This window comes from Marmota marmota, unplaced genomic scaffold (genome assembly GCF_001458135.2).
Source record: "Marmota marmota marmota unplaced genomic scaffold, marMar, whole genome shotgun sequence".
NCBI lineage: Eukaryota > Metazoa > Chordata > Mammalia > Rodentia > Sciuridae > Marmota > Marmota marmota.
The window spans coordinates 13,481,533-13,503,221 of record NW_026000075.1 but is presented as its reverse complement, the minus strand read 5'-3'; the positions used below and the strand labels follow the sequence as shown (position 1 = coordinate 13,503,221).

General features: G+C 35.8%; 1 protein-coding gene across 6 annotated transcripts in view; it reads left to right on the top strand.

Annotated features, from left to right (window-relative positions):
• Positions 1–21,689, top strand: part of LOC107149531 (EGF-like and EMI domain-containing protein 1) — a 613,012-nt gene that overhangs the window by 536,115 nt on the left and 55,208 nt on the right. The window lies entirely within an intron of this gene.

Genomic DNA, 21,689 nt, shown 5'->3' with positions numbered 1-21,689 from the left:
TTTCTATAAATAAACAATTAAAACCAGAAATATAAACTGTAAATATAAAATATAGTACAGGAGAGTATTTAGCACAGAGCTAATCATCTGATCATTTGGGGAAATACATTACTACCCCTAAGGATAACCCTCAAGCAGAAGTGACAGGACAGGTCTTTGCCTGACAGTTTTTCTGTATATATCTAGACAGTTTTTATTTCAGCACCATCATTCTGGCACTGTTGACAATCATCTCAAATAGTCTAGAAGTTTACCAGAGCAGCAGTTGACTATCCCTAACCTACTTGTTTGCTTAAAAAAAAAAAAAAAAAAAGATTTAAAGGTAAGAATTTACATATTCAAAAGGTAGTTTCTTGCTCTTTCCACAGCACAGTGACATTTTCTCTTGTCTAACTCAACATTAATGGAGTTATTATTAAGCAGATAGTAATAAAATTTACATTGTTTCAATTGTCAGGTGATATAAATAGATTATTTAAAAACAGGGAAAAGATAAACTGCTCATTCTCTCAAATATTAATTTTAATAGTCGTGCTGTGTTATAATGCTTCCATCCTAGTATTTCAAACCCCAAGAGAATATTTTATGATAGTCCTGAGAAATTTGTGGTGAAAAGCAATGGTTATTTAAATTGTATTGGCAAGCTGATTATGATACATGTACTGAATTGACTAGACAAAAAGTGCCCTAACTCCTGGTCCAGTTCAGTTTTAGTGAGACATGCTATTATCTGATTTTAATCACAGAAACACAAACACGTATTATATAATCACCGTAATAAGTTATTTAGGAAAATGAGTGAAACTGAATGATAGAACTCATAAAAAATGCTTCACACATACTTCACAAAGACTATGTATGGCATTTTTTAAAAGGCTTGTATTTGAAGAAAAACATACAACATATCTCTAAATACCCTGGTATGGTGCTCACAGAATTTTAAAACCTACTTACTCTGCATAATGAACTGTAAAAACACTTACAGGCGATACAAAGTAATATTTTTTATAGACAGGAGAGACCAAAAAGCTATTTCTTAAGTTATTGGCTTTGTAAAAATTCCATTGTTTGGAAGTTATAAATACACATACTTGAGAAATTTTTTCTTTTAAAAAAATATTTTATTTTACTGGTAGGAAACCCTCTAGATTATGTCTTATGCTGGTTAATGTTTTATGCAAATGTGTGGGTTTTGTGGGGTTTTTTTCTTCTTCCTGCATGGTGTGTGAGGCACAGGGAGGTGGATGGCTTCCCAGGCCCTCACACCTTGGGAAAATGCCACCTCTGGGAAGGGCACTGTAGCTTTCTATCAGGCCTTTTATCGAATATTCAGAGAAGTGGTCCTAGCTTTTTCTTTATCCTGACGTTATTTCTCATAGCAAAAGTACAAAATGGAAACAGCCTAAATATCCATCCAAGGGGAGAATGATCAAACCATTATATAATACATCTGTGGACTATTCTTAGGCGGTTAGGATTCGTGTTTTTTGATAAATGCTTATTGTCAGGAGAATTGACGTTAAATGCTGTATATAGAGAATGATCCAAATTTATGAGAACACGAACCCATGGAAAATTGTAGTAGAAAGGACAGCTGTTGTTAACAGTGGCTGTGGGTGAGTATTTTTCTCCTTTATACGTTTCTGTCTTTTCCATATCTACTGCCTTACAATTTTTCCTTGGAAAAGTTGTTAATGTAAAAAGTAGTAAGGTAGTGAATACCAGTGCCCAATTTTTGTCGTTACTTAAAGTAGCCTTTGAGAATCTTCACTGTTCCATGACAGTGAATACCAATCTCACTGAACTTGCTCTTTTAATTGAAGTTCAATTTTCTCTGTTTTGTTGTGAATGTTGAACACAGTCCATCAATACTACCAAAACGTAAAAAAAAAACCTTAGTAGTATGTCCCTGAACATTTGTTTCCTTTGCCTTTCTTCAGAAATTCGATTTTCTATCTATTAGTCATTTTGCTAATATATCTCTGATTTTTGTCATGTTTTTCATAAACCTTTATAAAATAGGCCTCTGAACTACTAAAGTGGAGTGACAGAGAATAGGGAAAAGATATAAGGAGGGAGATTCTAATAACAAATACAACCATGTTTCCAACACCACTAAATGAAACTTCATGGAAATCACATTGAACACAGGTCTAAGTTTCCAGTGGAAAGCTGGTAAATATTTAACAACTGGCTGTCTGAAATATAAAAAACCTGGGTTGCAGCGTTCACCTATTTCCATGGCGTAATACTCCCACCGTGGTCATTTCAAGCAACCAATGTGATGTCAAATGGCTTACAAAATTCCTGAAAATTTAACGGTTGGTGTCCCAAGCTGGTAGTAATGGCTCCAACAAACCACTGGCTGACAAACATTGTGTTCTGAATACACAAAATGATTTCATGACCTTTACTTTCTCCTTCGATATTAAGAAATGATTGCTTTTCAGGTAGTGGTTTTACATTGCTCTTTCTAAACAGCTAACCAGTTTGACCTTTCTGGTTGAATTAACCAACAAATAGCTCCAACCAACAAAAAAATTGGCTATTTAGCCAGTCTAGTTTATTTTTAAGACAAAAATCAATTGTTTGAACCCATACAAGATTCAAAAAACTGACCAAAAAAATATTGAGCTGGAAACAGAGCCTTATTTATCCTTTTTTCTAGAATTCATGTAAAATTCTGATCTAGAGGGATCGTTTGTTTCTTTTAACCACCTATAAGCTATTTTCAATTTCTACTACACCCACCACAAACCAGGGCTGGCGTTTTCTTTATGACACATTGTTATTAAAAAAAGAAGAAAGAAAGGACAGTTATCTAAAGTACAAGAAAAAGAAAATATTATATGTAAAATCAAGAAAAGAAGTAGATGAATAAAAAGAAAAACTTAAGAAGAACAATTAAAAGTCCTCAGTACCTCCAAAAACAAAGAAGTGAGATGAAACAAAAAGCCTCTCCTTCTCTGAAGCCATTGCAAATCTGATTTTTAAAGTTGCCGTAAAATAAATTGTATTTAAATAATACATCGCCCATCCTTTCCTGCAGTGAGATGCATTTCCCTTACCAATCTGGTTCTCAGCAGGCGGGCCAGCCTGATGAAGTATCAGCAAAATGTCAGCTCCCACAGAGAAGTGCGACAGAGGAGACACTGAAGCAGTGACAGGCCTTTCAAGAAGCTATTGTGCAAATTCGGTTTTGAAATAGGGATGTGGTTGAGGACGACGGATGGGTATGTCATTACCAAGGCGTTCATCTCCCCATCATCAGGAGGCAGAGAAGGGAGTCCTGGAGCAGCTGATGTGCAGACATTAAGTTGAGGAGTGGTAGAGCTGGTCTCGAGGAGATTTGTCTTTATATCTATATTTTTAAAAAGTTAATATTCAAATTAGCTTGCCTTTTTAACATATACACATTGAATGCAACCTAAGAGCAGTCTCACCCCTACTGGATGAACTTCCATCCTGTCTGTTAGATCATTAAGAACAAAGTTCATCTTGGCATTCCTTAATAACCCTCATTGACTTATACTATACACAAGAAGTGACAATACCATAATGTTAAAGGCTCATCATCAACCTGTCCCTCACCTCACATTGACCACTCTCACATAGAACCCACCTATTCAATCATAGGACCCACCACTGTGCTTCCAGAGATGACCCTCATACTTCAGCCCTGAATTCCCCCCAAGCACCATGTACATTTAAAATATAGTACCATAGTTCATTGTTCTTTACTAAATATCTTTTTTTCCATTATAATTGCTAGCTAAATTTCTTCAAGGATTTTTATTTTTTTAGTCCTATGCAAACAAACCAAACCATGAAATTTCTTTCTTCCATAACATCACTGATCATAGTGCCTGATAATTAGTTGTCTGTTTGTGCATGATGAAGGCTATCATTCATTTTTTTTTATAATCTTCAGCTCTCTCTGTACATGAGATGCTTCATTTGATGGGCTTGATTCAATTAAGAACATCCTTAACAACTTAGTAAAGAAGGTTGGGCTTTAAGTTTCATAGAAATAACTCATCCCATACAAAGGAGACCTGAGAAACACCGAGATTACTGTACTTCTGGATATCACATGTCCTAGGTTGAATTATTAGACCTGTTAAGATGGTTAAAGGGGAGAGAGGAGAAGGAAGTTGTAGCTTATGCCCAGCACCACAACTCCACTGAATTCAACTTCCTTTCTTTAATTGCAGAAGCTTTTTCAATGTTTTAGAAGACTTACAATATCAGACAAGGGTGATGTTTGTTTTTGTTGTGTTTTGTTTTATACTGGGGATTGAACCCAGGGGCACTTTACCACAGAGCTACATCCTCAACCCGTTTTTATTTATTTATTTATTTATTTATTTATTTATTTATTTATTTATTTAAGACAGGGTCCCATTAAGTTGCTGAGGCTGGCTTTGAACTTGCAATCCTCCCGTCTCAGCCTCCTGAGCCACTGGGATTGTAGGTGTGTACCACTGCACCCAGCTTGTGGTCAAGTTTTTATGATCCGTTAGCTTTTCTCTGAAGATTCTTGACTTATTTCCTTCTATACACACCTTCAGTGTATGCATTCTCTTCTTTAAAATAAAATAGCCATCTTAGACAAATGAATAAATGTCTCTGGCTCTTAGTGAAGAGAAAGGAAAGGAAAGTTTCAGTTAGGTAATAATAATATATATATAATATATAGTTCAATGTGTAGTAAATAATAACACTATATGGTCAATAGAAACTCATGTAGCATAGTGATGATACATTACTCAAAGCTCTTGTTAACTGAGCTCCAACTCTGTTATCTATGGTGCTGGGTGTTTTCCATTAGATTTCTCACTTAATCCTCAGAACAGGCATCTGAATTTGGCATTCATCTACCCTCATTTTATGAATGAGGAATCCAAATCAAGGGAACATTAAGTGACTTTGCTGCAATAATATAATTAGTAATTCTGAACTAGAGAATCAGAGAAGCACATATGGACATGACACATTTGTGCAATGAAATAACATGTGATATTGTAGCTACCTGCTTGGGAATTTTAGAGGAAAAGAAAAATTTTCATGAAAATATTCCATAGAAAAACCAGAGTAGTCAAGAAGTTCAACAAATGTTTTTCTCTTTTGAACCCCACATATGTAGGCTGCCAAAAGTTGACACAGTCCAGAGCATTGTTGGAATGTCAAGGGCCAAGAGAGTGTTCTCAGTTTACTGAAGGAGAGAGGTCTTTTGTTTGTCTGTATGCAGCATGCCCAATCTATTTCTACAGCCAAAGTTGCTACTGTACCTCACTGGTAATGACACTTCTCAGAGGGACCATGATGCCAGCCAGTGTACCTGCCTGTCCAACTGGGCCCAGACTGATGACAGATGCTGTAAATCAGGAGCTGATCATAAATCCTGTTCTTCATCTAGCATAAATAACGACCTGAGGAATTTTCTCCACATTCTGCAGATGCTGAGTGGTCCCGATTCTCTTTGTTTTTATCTTAACTGTGTTTAAAATTCTCTTTGTGTGTTGGTAAATAGTGTTGGCTAGCTGCCTCCAGTAATCCATGATTACTCTTGCTTCTGGCTTCCAGAGTCCTGTGTTGAATATCTGGCAGAGTATAAAATAAGTTCTGAGTCATCCAGAAGTTTTACCCTCTAATACACACGCCTTTCATAGGGGTATAGGCACAAACCCTTTATGTGTTCTTAGTTGGGCTCATGGTCTACTTTGTCTTGCAATTTTTATCTACTTGGGGCTGAATATTCATTTTTACTTCTTTGGCTTGTATTCATTCTTGTGCTATAATTCCTTAGTATGCAAATATATAAGGACCAGTCTAACATTAGAGGAAACTTCTTTCTCTGTAATTTGATTTTCGTTTTGCTGTTGTTGCCACTGTATCCAAGTATCATTGTTTCTTTTGCAAGCAGAGATTTTTAACAAGGTCCATATGGTGGAGAATTTTGCAGAATGTATTGAAAGTGAATAAAGTCTCTGGTCATAATATTCATTAAGGTTTAATTTTGTGATTGTCTATTGAGACTTCTGTATCCATGTAGTTTGCTTGGTGCTATATGGATTACTAAAAACAATAAGACATCTTCTTACCCCCAAGGAATTTATGCAGAATTTAGTGAATAAGAAAGATATATAAATTACTAATTTTAATTATACTGTAAAAGAGGATAAGATAATAAATGTGTGATAGAAGGCTATGATCAATCCTACTAGGGGGATACCTGAGTCTTTCTTGAAAAGGTTTATGGTTTAGCTGATATCCCAAAAAAAACCCTTGAAGTGTGGGCAAATATAAAGTTCATCTCAGGCAGTCGTAAGAGCACAGACCAAGTGGTGTTAAATAATACAGATGTTAGAGTAAGATAGGATCTAAGTTTGAGTGTGCTGAGCAATTAAGGAAGTAATAAGGAAAATCTAAAGCTTTGGAGAAATAAATCAATATTACCTCAAGTTGTGGTGTGCAGCCTGTCTTTGTGTATCTGCTCCACCCGGCCTCCATGTGGATTCGTTTTTCTCTACTTCTGAATGAGTATCCAGAAAGATACCAAGACTTTGCTAGTAATTCTCAATTGTGATTGTGTAATTAAAAAGCATAATTCTCTTGCTGTAGAGGGGACCTGCTGAGGGAGCCTGAGGGAGGCAGCTCAGAGGTCCCCACTCTGGATCCTTGTGGTCTTGCCAACAGGATTCCATGCAAAACAGGACACTTAGTAAAAGAATACCAGTTTATTAGAAGACATAAGAAAAGGGAGAAAGAGTTTTTAAGGATTTCTAGGTCTCATTTTTATTGCCTTGATTTCTCAAAGACCCTCAATCTATATATTGCCCTTTGAATAGCCCTCAGCAAACCTTTTTTATTTTTTTTTTATTGATAAGGGTCTGAGATATCACTCAAAGAGTGGTTGGGGGTGGTTTTGACATAATTTTTGTGATAATGGAGCATCCTGACCACCTGAAAGGTGGGACATAAAGTTGAAACAATAGTTTTTCTTAAGGGGATGTAATTGATTATGGCTGGGGAAGATTTTGACATACCAGGACCCCATCTTCCAGGTACTTGCCTGTCCCATAAGGCTCCCTGTGGTTTTCAGTCACCTTTCCTTCCCTTTCCCCATTCACCAGTTCATGGTTCACTACCTACCTACCACTATGCGATCAAAACTTCAATTTCAAATCTAACTTAAAGCTTATTCCTTGTCTAGTGCAAGCCTAATGCATACTCAGAAGTGAGAAAGGGAAATGGTGGGGCTCTTTACTCTATCCTCTCACTGTTCTTGTTCTCTACCCTTTTTGGTGGCATTTGTCCTATAGAAAATGTTCTATGGGGGGCTGGGGTTGTGGCTCAGCGGTAGAGCGCTTGTCTTGCACGCGCGGGACCCTGGGTTCAATCCTCAGCACCATGTAAAAAATAAATGAGTGAAATAAAGGTATTGTGAATAAATATATTTTTTAAAAATGTTCTGTGGTTGATAGAAGTGACACTCTGTAGTCTGTCCTCTTCAAATGAAAGTTATATATCAGCTCATGGATCTCCCAGTTTCCAGAAGGCATAGACCAAGTTTTCAAAGTGGTTTTCTCAAAACCCTCTGCACCTGGCTTAAGGCAAGAAGAAAGTACTGTGTGGAGAGCGGAGAAGGAAGGTAGCAATCCTTGGACAACTGAATGATGCTATTTGGCATGGTAATGAACACCTGCACCTAGAAACCAGACTTCCTAACCTCTTATACCCTGGCTTCTCTACTTCAGCTGTTTCATTAGGGAATTACTTAATTTGTCTTAATTTCCTCATCCATAAAATGGAATTAATAAAGCACTTATCAGATTCTCATAAAGATCAAATAGGTTAATATATGTTGTACCCTTGGAAGAGCATTTAGCACATAATTTAGACACAAAAAAAAAATAGAAAAGAAAATACTAGATTAGCTCTTCTTAGTAAGACCCAAATAAATGATCTGTCACACATTAAGTCTCTTATGCAAATCTGGGCCCAAAGAAAATTTCATTTTTTAGCCTGCTATCTAGTCATTACTTTTTAATTCTTCATTATAATCTCATAAAGTAGATAATATTGTGATGCCATTTCCAGGTAAGGGAAATGAGGCACAGGGAGGCTACTTGGTAAGTAAGTAAGAAAGTTGGGATTGAAACCCAACAGTTTGATTCCAATGACTAATTTTAACTATTATGAAATATTACCTATCAAAAAAACCCTATAAATTCAGAGAGAGAGAGAGAGAAAACAAAGTTAAATGAATACATACAGAAGATGAAAAATGACTAAAATGTTAAGCCATGCAACAAACAAAGAAGGTGATATTAAAGACCAAAAATGAAAAATATTTGGTTAATGTAGTTTGAGTTATGCTTAACAGGACATGTATGAACAATATTTTGTTGGAAAAATCAGAACCTAAGAATTCAAAAGAAAAGACAGAACAAGAAGTAAGGGTAGGAGAACTATCCACATGGAGATGGGCTTGATGGGATGACTAAGCAGAAAATTCTAAGGGGAAGTCAAGAGGACTGTGAGCACCATCTCAGTGACTTCCTAAATTTGAGATGATGCTCAGAAAGGGAGACCAGTGAATGAAACTAAGATTTACTTAGAGCAGAAGAAACTAAAAGCCAAATTTGGCTTGCAGGTGTGTTATAAATGGCAGGCAAATTCCTTTTAAATAGGTGACTCATTATTTTAAGATCAGAAGATGTATGAACACTGGGCCTCATCCCTGGGTGGGCGTGAATAGCTCCTTTCAACCAGCTGTTTATGGGTGGGCACTCTCCAGGTAGGGTAGTCCCTAGGTGCTCTGGCAGGTTCACAGGCTGAGACTCCCCTGCTGACTCCTATGTGTTACTTGGCCCCTGGGACCTGTGTTTGTGGTTCCTGCTTTAGAAAAAGGGAAGAGGGAATAGAAAAACTCAGAGATGTGATTCCAGAGAAGAAATCCTTTCAAGAAAAAACTACAATCACAGTCTCACATACTGCTTAAAAAAAGAAAAGAAAAAAGAAGAACAAGTGAAGAACTTGAGATTTAGTACATAGTAGTTTTCGAAAAAAGAACAACAACAACAAAAGACACAACATGAAATGCAGGTTGGGATTAAAGAATGAATGGAAAGTAAAGAGATAAAAATAGCACCAATAGACTACACTTTCAGAAAGTTTGATAGTGAACGATAAAAATGGTTGATTCTTTTTTTTTTTTCCTCTACTAACAAAATGCTTAAAATTTTCTTTTCTCTACAAGATACATTATCCCTCCTGGTCATCAGCATACATCACTTATCTACTGATGAATCTTATTCAGTCTGGATCTCTCTTGTTTTAGAAGGTCATCATAGACAGAAGGTTTCAGAAGCCATGAGAGTTATTAGTGCTAAAATAAAGTCAAATATTCAAAAATTTCTTTCTACATGAAGCTTGCAAAGAAAATATTCAAATAATTCTACTGATGGATATTTCTCGAAATAATTTTCAACCCATTGAACTTTTCTCCCCATGTCACATTTAATATATCCACCCCCCAACCCATTTGCTCCCTGCATACACACATGTCATATTTACATTAGGCATTCTAAGTAACAACTTTTGGTCATTTTAATGTCTCTAAAATTAAAGAATGTCTTACAACTGATAGCAATATAATCCATTTTCTAGGAATACCTTGAAGGAAAGTGTTTATGACTACATTACAAATAATTTCAATCTCCTGGGCCCAGAGGGAGATAGAACGTAAAGGGAAAATCAGTTGAAGTATGTGTATTTAATCAATTTTCAAACAGTTTGAAGTGGCTCAATTTTAAATGCCTGATTGATCATAGTAGTTATTTTCAAGTTGAAATAAATAACTGCTTGTTGGCTTCAGAGACAATAGTGATACTCAGTCTAAGATATCTGTATTTGCTTTTTTTTTCCCCTCTATAATAAAAATGACAGGTCCAAGAAACTGGAAAAAAATATCCTTCTGCTATTTTAAGATGCTGTCGATCTTACTAACTGTGTTTTTGTGCCATCATTAATCAATTGTCTGAATATGGAGAAGAAAGGGAAGGAAGCCTGCAGACCACTTAATGTGCCTTCCTTTAGCGCAGTGGCAAAGTGCTCCGACTTCCTGCTTGTCTACCTTTGTGAGAGTATCCACATAATTAATGTGTTTTGGAAGCTCACCCTGCAACTTTTCAAATCTTGAAGAAGCAGCTCTGCAATGTCATTGAAATTGCTGATATATTCCCTCAGGGATAATGTGTGTGAGCTATCATCAGAAAATTACATTTTATTATATGATAAAATCTGAAATATACCCATTACCAATTTCAACTGTAGGTTGCTCATTATTAATTTAAATTTAAGAGAATGCAAAATGAGAATGCTAACCCGTTCATATGTAGCATCCATAGAAGTTTGCATGGTATTAAAGGATGTCTACAATTTAAACCAAGATTAAACAGTCTGATATACATCTCTATAATCATACCAAGGTAAAGAATTGTTTGATACTTCAGACTTTACAAAACATTTTCACATCTATTATTTTGTTCAAACATGGAAATTTTTTTTCTAAGGAAAACAACAATGCCCACTTCAGTGTTATAGTACTATTGAAATGCTTTATTATTTCCATCAATCTTGAATTATGTGTTCTCTCTGGTAACTAATGTGCAGTCTTAAGATTTCGTATCTTGGATTTCATACATTTTTCTTCTTCTAGGTGTTGGGAAATTTAAAATAAGACAAATCAATTCAAAACATGAAAAGACTATGTATTAGATCATGAATAGCTCCAAGACTGAGTGCCATGCAAACATTTGAAAAGCTACTCTTTACAGAGTTGCACATTCTCACATACTTGATATTCAAGCACATTTCACTCCTGACAAGACAGTAAAATAGGACACTCACCTGTTCAGGGATAATTTTTCAAATTTTAATAATTTTATGAGTCCATGGCAAGCCCTTTTAAAACTATGCAAAGAATATTAATATTAATTAATATTAATTAGTGGTTAATTGCATGTCATATTTGAGGTCACAGAGTTTGAGTGGTTTTGGGTTATCTGAATTAGCATACATCTGCTCTAATAAGAATACATAGTACAAGGCTGTCTGCCTTCCTCATAACCCTAAATTCATATGAACACACACACACACACACACACAGAAACATTAACTCAATACTTTTTCACAAATGAAAAACATGATGGCAAGATGCATACAGGTAAAGAATTTTGGTATGGAGGAATGCTTTCAAGGTTCACTCCTTAACCTTATGTAACTTAGTTGGGTAAATCAAGGGTCACTCAGAAGTCATGTCAGTTGAGAAGCCTTTAGTCTAAATCTGTGCAAGGCTGTCATGATGTGTGACCATGAAAGTAAGTTGAGCAAGAGTCTGGGAATAAGAAGATAAATTTAAAAATAGATATCTAAATAAAGAATAGAGGAGTTTTGAGAATCATAAGGAACTGGGCAAGAGAAATGGGAATGAGAAGGAAGTCCAGAGAAGTTTTTTGATTCTTAGATAATTCTGACTTGGATGTGTTCATACAGCCACCAAAAAAATAATGATAAATGTGGAAGTGAAACGGACTGAATTTGCCCCATCCTCCCAATTGGGAACACATTTTTCCTGCCAAGAGAAGGAAGCTAATGGGCTGGGACCCCCACACTGAGAGGCACCCAAGAAGATGGGAAAGGAGATGGCCCATTCTCCTAACACAGGGTACCTAAATCTGCTTATGTATATTTCCTGCCTTCTCTAATTTTGCCCTTTTTCAGGCCAACAAAATCTACACACATGTATCATTTGGCTTTTGTTGCTATAAATTGTAACCGCTTCTGTGGGACCAGTAGGGAGAAGCAGCTGGACTGCTTCTCCCCAGTTTGATCAAACTGCCTGAAGTTCACTATTCATTTTTCCATCTTTTGTCTATTTCCTGTGTAGGCGGGTAGCCCAATCCCAATAGCCCCAATCCAGGCAGTCCCTGGGCTAGGCTGTGGGTAACAGAAAGAAGTAGAAGAGATACATTTAAATTATTTTCTTGTTTTTTTGTTTAAATCATTAATGTATTTCAAATGTGATCTCTGGTGAATTATATAACATTTCCCTCATCTTTCAAATCAACATAACCATACCACCTGTGTTGATGAATTGTTGTGAGGACCAGGGTTACTATCTAAAAAGAAGTTTGGCACAGTAGATCCTCAAAAACTAGTAACTGTTATGATGACATTTAATTTTCTAAATATCTAGATATGATTTTCCAAGATCTTTTAAGTTTTAAAAAAGGATAATCTAGTGAACTATACTATTTGGTTTAGCATGATTATGTAAATTCCTGAAGTTGTCTTCACTTCCAATTTGGGGGAAATTATAGTTTCTCTGCCTTTCAAAGGGTATATTTCTTTTATCGTAGGTGCTTATGCATCTGTCCCGAAAGGTTTACTGGTTTATTTTTGGCATTAAATATATATATATATATATATATATATATATATATATATATATATAAAATAATGCTTTGGGGGAAATTACACTTCCTTCTTGGAATCCTGGAACTTGAATTAAGGAGTCTGCCAGTCAGCATCGCCTGTTTTCCCTTGGTCCTGGCATACAGCACATAAATTGGTTTCCAAGGCAAAGCATTCAATAATCTGTATGCGAAGTAGTATTTTTACATAGCTCTGAATGTCATATCCAAATGTAAAGCTGCCTGTTGCCTCAAGTGTGAAATTCATTCTCATTTAAATTTTATGTTTCTTTGCAACTAGTGATGCTGGTATTTGGGGACTGGGCTATGGAAACACATGTGACAGTGCTTAAAAGCAGTAATAGCTGTGACCCTTCCCACTGTTGCTTGTCTCCATGACGAGGATTTCATGCGGAAGCTACCCTTGAGCCAAAGCAGTAAATCTGCAGGAGTCAAGGGAATAGAAATGTTTATTTTTTTTTTGTCTTGATGATATTTTACAATCTCTTCCAAGTTGTAGATTTTCCAATATGTTGTGAGCACCAGTGTTTTTAGAGAGCCCATGTTTAACATTATATCATTTGAATTCAAATATGTAATAGATGGTATACCAGGTTATTTTCAGATTTCTTTGCTTGTGAAAGGTCTGTTTGCTTAGCAATTAAAGTTTGGTTTTTCAGGGAGAAAGACTATTAGGTGTTTGTCTTTGTTCACTTAAGTTGTAAGACAAGTGATCACAGTTGGTCCCTAACCACGATGATTGAAAGATGCTAGTCATTTTTTTCTGAACACAATTCATTTTGAGCTTTTGACATTGATTTCAGTTCAAAGTACCAGTTGAGGATGAAATGGTGAATAGAGGTTTGCCTATTCATGATGCAACCCATTTTTCATCTGGATCCCATGCTAGATCACTTTTAATCTTCCCACTGCTTTTCTGTACTGGCCGCTGCTCCTTTGAACTACTGTTTCTAATGCAGAGGGTCAACAGCTAGAAACTAGTGTCTCTGTGGTTAGAAGCAGACCTCTCATTTAGGTAAAGGGCTACACCAGAAACCTGGATTTCTAAAGCCATTACTTATCGTAATTGTTCAGGGTACTAAGAACTGCATATCACATGATATAGCAAAAATGATAATGATGGCAATAATACAGAATTTTTAAAAGAATGTGAAAAACATCCTTTTCTTAGATAGGTGACTCACCATAAGAGTAAGCAAGAACTGTAGCTATTACTGTGTCTCACACTGCCCCAAAATGTAATGCAATGAAACACTAGCTGTAATTTCTCAAGAGAACATGGACAGACTAGGTAGTTGTGTTGGTGTAGACCTGGATCATTTCAACTCTCTCATGTCTGCAGTCAGCTGGCAGGTTGGCTGTATTTGCCTGAACCACAGTGGCCTCCTAAGGCCTATCTCAGAATTGGCCCACAGTTACTTCTGCCATGGTCTACTGGCCAAAGCAAGTCAGCCATCTCAGGATCAAGGGGTAGGGAAATAAACTCCAGCACTTCAAGGGAAGAGCTGAAAAGTTACATTTCAAAGGGAAGGATTACAAGGCTGGATGGAAGATTGAGGCCAGTTTTATAGTCAATTTTCCCAATTGCTTCCCAGATTATGAAAAGCAGTATTGTTGGCCCTTCAAATACCAAATCTTGCCAATACACTCTTGGTAAGCTCCATGGGTCAAAAGTGAGACGTGAGGTTTGGAATGATCTCTAAACTTCAGTGAATTATTCTATTTGCATTTGAGAAAAATTAATAGACAACTTCATATTGTTGTTTTGCACAAATTAAAACACTTTTGCAACATTTGGTTTAAAGTAGTTGTGGTTTTCCTATTTCATGTAATTTGGTTTTTATAATAGCATATTCTGAAAGTGTTTTTTCTTGTCTATTTTCTTTCATATACATGTGTTTATATTTGCATATGTGATTGGATGTGTGTATTATATAGAGAGATATATAGATATATACAGATGCATTTGTGTTTTAAGCATATGGATGTACCTGTCTATATAATATCCATTTTTCTAGTTCACTTCTGCCAGCACTCCAGTGTCTTTGTTATTCTCTGGTCCCCTGAACTACCAAATTATGGTTATATTCTGAGGATGCTGATTACTCTAAAGGTGTCTCTGCCCAGAGGAGGACATGCTTCCTGCCTCACAGGGGCCAGCTAGTTATTTTACAAAGGAGAAATCTAGGTGGCGATGTTGATAAGTATGTTCACACATCTGTTCATGTGGTAGTTCCTAGGGAAATTTCAGTGCCTCAGCATTAGGGGACTCGAAATCTGGCCCATAATTTTGCACCTGAGGTAGCTGCATTTATAATCCTTCATCGGGTGGAGTGTTGTCATCTCCATTAAGAATTTAATGAGCACCCACAGGCCTACCTAATGCACAGAACACAGGTAGCCACATCCTCTGCCCAGCAAGCTGCTGTGTGATTACAGGGCTGCTGGTGTGTGCAAAGAGCTGGGACCTCCCTGTGTTTACTTACTTCATAAATCCAGACACAGACTTCACTTTGGGGCTCATATTATTAAGAGGAGACTACAGAGGAAAAATAAACCCCATTTGGTAAAGTAAATGGTATGCCTGCTTCTGTAGCTACCCGTGGTTTATTACTGCTGTATGTTATTTCCGGCAGTACTTATAACAGTGATCATAAGGGACCTTTAAAGACTTGCTGATGCCTCTTGGGCAGTTTCAGAATAATACAGTTTATAAATAATTCTGCCTATATGTCTATGTCTTCAGGATTCCTTTTGCCTTGCTCTGTTTGTTATGAGTATATTTGCATGGAAACAGGTTATTTGGAGATCTGTCCTTCGAGAGCGCTTGCTTATTCTTCCCTCCAACTCAGAATCATGTTTTCCATGCCGTAGTCATTTCCACACCAAGTGAAGATTTGCGAACCAACTGTACCCAGGGATGCAACATAGAAACAGATAAAGTTCTAAGAAACCAATGTGATCTTACTGGGATTTGTTTTGTTGCCTTATTTTTAAAACTTGCGTACTGTTCTTGGAGGATTTGAAGTTGACTATTTGGACTCTGATTTAAGTACATGGGTGTGGAGGGGACATGTTTTCATTAGAATGACATTTAATTGGGCAACAAGCGTATATGCTATGTTTTCTATAGATGTGTCGCTTCTTCCTGCAGCAGAAATTATATGCTGAAGGCAGCAAACTATAGTCTTTATTTTTATTTTCTAAAGATAGTTAAAATAATAGCTTCTATATTTAAGTTTTATTTGTTTGGCCCATTTTAAGAGAAGTTAATAAAAGCACCAAATATCCTATGTGTATGCAATTAAACTGTGACTTCCATTTGGAATCCAAAAGCAAAAGTATTTATCCAGCTTGCAAAAAGTATCTGCATTTTTAAAAATATTTTTTAGTAGTCAGTGGAGTTTATTTATTTATTTCTATGCGGTGCTAAGAATTGCACCCAGTGTCTCACACATGCTAGACAAGCGCTCTACCACTGAGCCACAATACCAGCCCTATCCGCGGTTTTATTCCTTTGTTTTACAAATTATTATCACCAGGATACCTGTTGAAAATACATATTCTTGGCCTGTTAGCAGTCCTGCTGAATCAGAGTCCCTAGGAGTACAGGCAGAGTATCCCCATTTTAAGTCAATCCCCTGGGTATTTCACATACATATTAAAGTTCAAGAAACACTGCTAAGCTTATTGCAAAATTAATTAATTATTGGGAAACTAAATAGTGGGTCCTCATTAATTTAATTCCTTAGAGAATTATCTTCATGGCACAATGATTCACTATTTTGTACTTGATTTTTTAAAATCAAGAATCAGTATAAGAAAACAAACAAACAAACAAAAAGAATCAGCATAAGAAAGGGCAACATATAAAGTGAATCTGTGCTTTTAAGAAACTAAAATAGTAGTTCACTGTGTTATTCAGAGGCCCTCAAAAATTCTCAATAGTTTTTTTTCCAACCTAAATAAACTGCTTAATGAATCATATCATACATATAGAAGATGAATGAATCAGAAGCATACAGCATGATAATTTATTTTCAAAATGAAAACATCTGTGTCACCAGCACTCAGATCAACAAACAGAACATTACTAATACTCCTAGAAGCCCCACGGGCGGGCCTCATGCAAGGATCACCACCATCCTCATTTGGATCCCTGTAAATTAGTATATAATGATATGCTCTATAGTGTTCAGGTTTTTTCACTAAACAACCTTGTCAGATTTATCTATAATGTCACATGTGGTGGTAATTTATTCATTTCCATTGCTATTTAGTGTTTCATCTTATGATTTTCCCACAATGCTCCATTCTGTTGTTCGTGAAAATACTAGTTACCTATTGCTGCATAACAAAGTATCCCAAGTTTGCGACAAAATTTGTTCAAAGAATGAACATTATCTCACACAGCTTCTAAGTGTCAGGAGTGGGTGAATGGCTTGGTCCATAGGGGTTCTGGTTCACAGTCTCTCATGAGATCATGTTTAAGTTACCAACCAGGCTCGGTCTCTGAAGATTTGCCTGAGGCAATGTGCTTCACTCTTGTGGTGTTGGCCAGAGGCTTCAGCTTCACTTGGGCCTCTTCATAGGGCTTCTCATGATGTGGTTTACCATGAGGCTTTAGAGTAGATTTTGTTTTTTGGCCGATATAAATAATGCTGCCTTGAACATTCCTTTACATACATTCCATAAATACATTCTGCATTTCTGTTAGGTCTGTACCTAATAGTGAAATTCCTGCATCATATGTTATACAGAATCTACCTTTAGTAAGACGCTACCAAAGAGATTTAGAAAAGTGCTTTTATAAATGTATAGGTTTATAAACAACTTGTTCCATCCTTGAAAACATTTGATATTGTGTGTATTTTTCATTCTGGCTATTCTGGGGATGGGGATTTTATAACGGTATCACATTGTGATTTCAATTTGTACTCCTCTGATAATTTTTTTGTGTATGTCATTTGTGTTTTCTGTTTTGTGAAATCCCTATTCTAGTAGCATGTTTACAGTAGGCTGCCCATTTTTTATTATTGGTCTACAGAGGTTCTTCCTATGTTCTGATTATGGTCCTCACATTTCACTTTGTTAATCATATCTTTTGATGAACAAAAGTTCTTAGTTATAATATGGTCCAAATTATCATTGTTTTTTCTTCTCTCTTTGGGTTTAAATTTTGAGCTTTGTTGAGAATCTTTTGCTTATTTAAGATAAAGAACACATTTGCTTATGTTTTCTTCTAGAAGTTATATTGTCTTACCTTTCACATTTACATCTACCATCCATGGAACTGCATATATGAAGGATAGTATGTCTTGCCTCAGAGGGTTTATAATAGGAATTCAAATGTGGTCTTGCAATTAAAAACCAATCATTGCAGAGTACTACATTATTAGGGGGGAAAGGACAAAATTATATGATCATATTAATAGGTGCAGAAAAGTATGTGATAAAATTCAATACTCATTATAATAAAACACAGCCATACATGCATGCACATATATATTATCTCAGCAAATTAGGAAAAGAGCTTCATAAATCTGATTTTTATAGATAAATTTCATAAAATTCAAGTCAAATAAAAAACACATTGTTAGAGGACAAAATTCTGATTTTAAAAATCCTGTGAACATACATACAGCAAACACTGGCAATAAAATGCTGAAACCATTCCTTGAGACAATGGGAACAGGACAGGGAGACTGCTTCCAACACTTCTTTTCACCATTGTATGGTCATCAGTGCTACATCTAGTGGAGCAAGTCACAAAAGAGACCTACAGGAAAGGAAGATGTAAAACTACCATTATTCTTAGATGACATTATTATTTGTCTAGGAAATCTAAAAGAAACTACTTATTATTAGAACCAATTGGTAACTTTAGCAAGGTCATTGGATACTGTGTCAATAAACAGTCTAATATTTGTACATCAGAAATGGGTAGAAGGGGTTTTTTAAGATACCACTTATAATCACATTAGAGAATAACAAATGTCAAAAAAATAGATACAAGATTCATAATGCCTCTAACTTGAAAATACACTATATTAGTGAAAGACATGAAAGAAACCCTAAGAAAATGGAAGCATATACCATAGTTATAGGTTGGAAGATTTGATCCAAAGTGATTTATAGCTCCAACTCAAACATAATCAAGATCCCCACAGTATTTTGGAATCAACAAGCTCACTCTAAAATGTATTTGGAAAGGAAAAGTTTCGAAAAGAGCCAAGACAATTTTGAAGAATAAGAATAGAGCCACCAAACTTACACTACTGTAAGATTCTTTAGTGATTAAGATAATTTGCTGTTGAGTCAAATGTACTACTAGAAGATAATAAAAACTAGAGAAAATGACCCACTAATAAGTTAGTTGATTTATGACAGAGATTACCCTACAGTGCTGTAAATATGTGAAGGTATTTTCAATTAATGGTTCTGGGGCCAATGAATATTCATACAGAGGAAGATATTTCTCTTAACCCTTACCTCATACCACACAAAAGTCAAAGATATTTGTCTTTTCTTAAAAATTAGCATTCTTTTAGTTAGAGAATTGGATTTTTATTTGTTTATTTGTTTTCTTTTGCGACTAGAAATACAACTAAATCACATATGATTTTAGCAGTTTTCTGTGGGAAAAAAAAACACTATTGGATACTGTTCTCTTTTTCCTTTTATTACATGGCTATTGTTCTTCTATACATGCTTTAAAGATTCTATTTTATGGGTCTCTCCTTCTTGTGTAAATTATTTTAATCATTTTTAAAATAGAGCTAAATAATGAATAAATCAATCAATGAGGCAAGTTAAACCTCTCTTGAATTTTGAAGCCTGATTGAATTGTCAAAAAAGAATTATAGTGCCTATAGTAATCTTTGTAATTATGCTTTGATAAAATTATAACTGTCCAACATCATATTGCTAATACATATTATGCATATAAATATTACATAGAATATTCTTTAAATGTTAACATATGCATCTGTATTCAAAATAAGTAGCATTTACATAGAGAAAGAGCCGACTTTTTATAAACTGAATGTAATATATATTTGGATAAAGAAAGATAGCGTGTTCCTTTTCAGGAAACATTGTCTGGATGTGAAAATATCTTTCTCCTATGGAAAGAGTACATAGAAGGGAAGGAATAACCATCTCGAAGGTGAGGAGTGAAATGACAGAAAGCAGTTTTAAATGCTGTTGATAACTATGTACAAGGATTTATAGTTATTAGACCTACCTGCACAGGAATCCCAGCTTTGCTACTGTGTGGTCTTGGGCAAGTTACATGATCTTCTTAAGACTCAGTTGCTTTATATCTGAAATGGGGATAATAATATCTACCTCATATAAGCTTGATGCTATAAATGGCTGAATGTATACATGATACAGATTTTATGCAGAGTGTAATTAAAAACTTTAATACCCACCCTTTACAGACTTGATTTCAAGATTTGGAAGAAAATAAAACTGGACACCTCTATGCAATAAGCAAACTGAATATGTAATAGATCAACCAGGAGAACAGGTGACAAACTTGGATGATGTGGGGTAAATAAGAAATTCTGAGTACTGTGTGCAGCCCATCAATTGCAATGAGGATCTGGGGAGTTGTAACCTCTGTGACTGTAGCCACGGCTGCTGTACTGTGGAGCACTGCAGTGCCCACGGGCTCTCTGAAGGCCCATTCCACCTAACTCACGTGGCAATAAAGTGCAGCACACAGTACCCATGTCAGAGCAATAGCTCCATCCCCAAAATAACATTGTAATGACATCTCTAATCTGCATCGGAGGTGATGATTTCAGACCTCAAGTCTTCTCTTTTTCTAGGTTAATACACTTTACTCCTCAGATCTCTGCATTTGGGGAAATATGTCACCATGTATTCCCAGAGTACTTTGTCTGACTCAGAATGCCCAGAAGGAAACTTTGATCCAAAATGTAAGTTCAGCATCAAGAACCAGAATCCATGTCAGTGGTGATGTGAGAAGTCTCTACATATTCAGGAGGATGGAGAGGGACACCTTATGTCCCTCTTTTCTGCATTTTTCCTTTGTTTTCTTTTCATCTGATGTTTGGTTTTTGTTTGTTGTTGCTATTAGCCTGGGTCTTTGGGGGTCCTTTTAACTTTGGCAAAGGTAGATTTTGAATTCCGGATTGCAAAGCAAACTTCTAGGTCCGTTGTTCTTTTCTGTTGACATGCTTATCTATTGGTACTTGCACCGGTATTATTTGGTTTTTGTGTTGCTTGGGTGATCAAAGAACTATATCAAGATGCAATTACAAAGAAGTTGGCATTTTAAGCCAGCCCACCAACTCCAGGAAACTACCATTCCTGCTAATAGTACCAAATATTCTGTTATAGGACAGGAATTGGAATCGCTAAATGTAATCTCCCATCAAAGGCTGTGCCAACTCTTCCCTCTCTAACTTCACTTTGACAGTACCCTGATCTAAGAATTCTGTGCTTATCTTACAGTTGCACGGATTATAGCGTCTACCTTAACATCAATTTAGTAAATCAGAACACTAAAGACTCAATGCCATCTTAAAATCTCACTTAGAGATACGAAGGACCCAAGTAGATAATTTAGTAAAAAAAAAAATCAAAAGCTGAATTTTACTTTTTGCAAGAAACATAGAGGCATGTAAATATCTAAAATTAAAAATGCTAGAGAAAAGAATTCACTTTTCAAAAATGATTTAAGTGTAGAAGTGAATTTGCTATCACACAGTAATCTGCTAAACTGAAGCGGGAGTTATTTTGGATTGAATTTGTTACATAGCTCATGCAAAAAAATGATCTGTTGCTTGCTCTTGTGAAGTTGTTTTCACACTATGAAACGGCAGAGGAGAAGAATGCATTCTGTCTCAGGCATTATAAAAATATTGAAAGCTCTGACTGAAGTTTTTGTAAAGGTATCTAGCTACAACTTGTCATTTATACTTTATGGGCCAATAATTGTTATGCCAAAATTGCAGATGCTTAGCTTTCAGAATTATCTCTTAATTTATAGTGGGTTCAGAGACCCAGTTCTGGAATCCTGAGACTGCCACTCATGTGATTACACTGCCACCGTGTGGTTTTAAAGAATCTTTTCAATTAAAAGAAAATCAAAGAAATGGTCTCACCAAAAAAAAAAAAAAAAAAAAAAAAAAAAAAAAAAAAAAAAAAAAA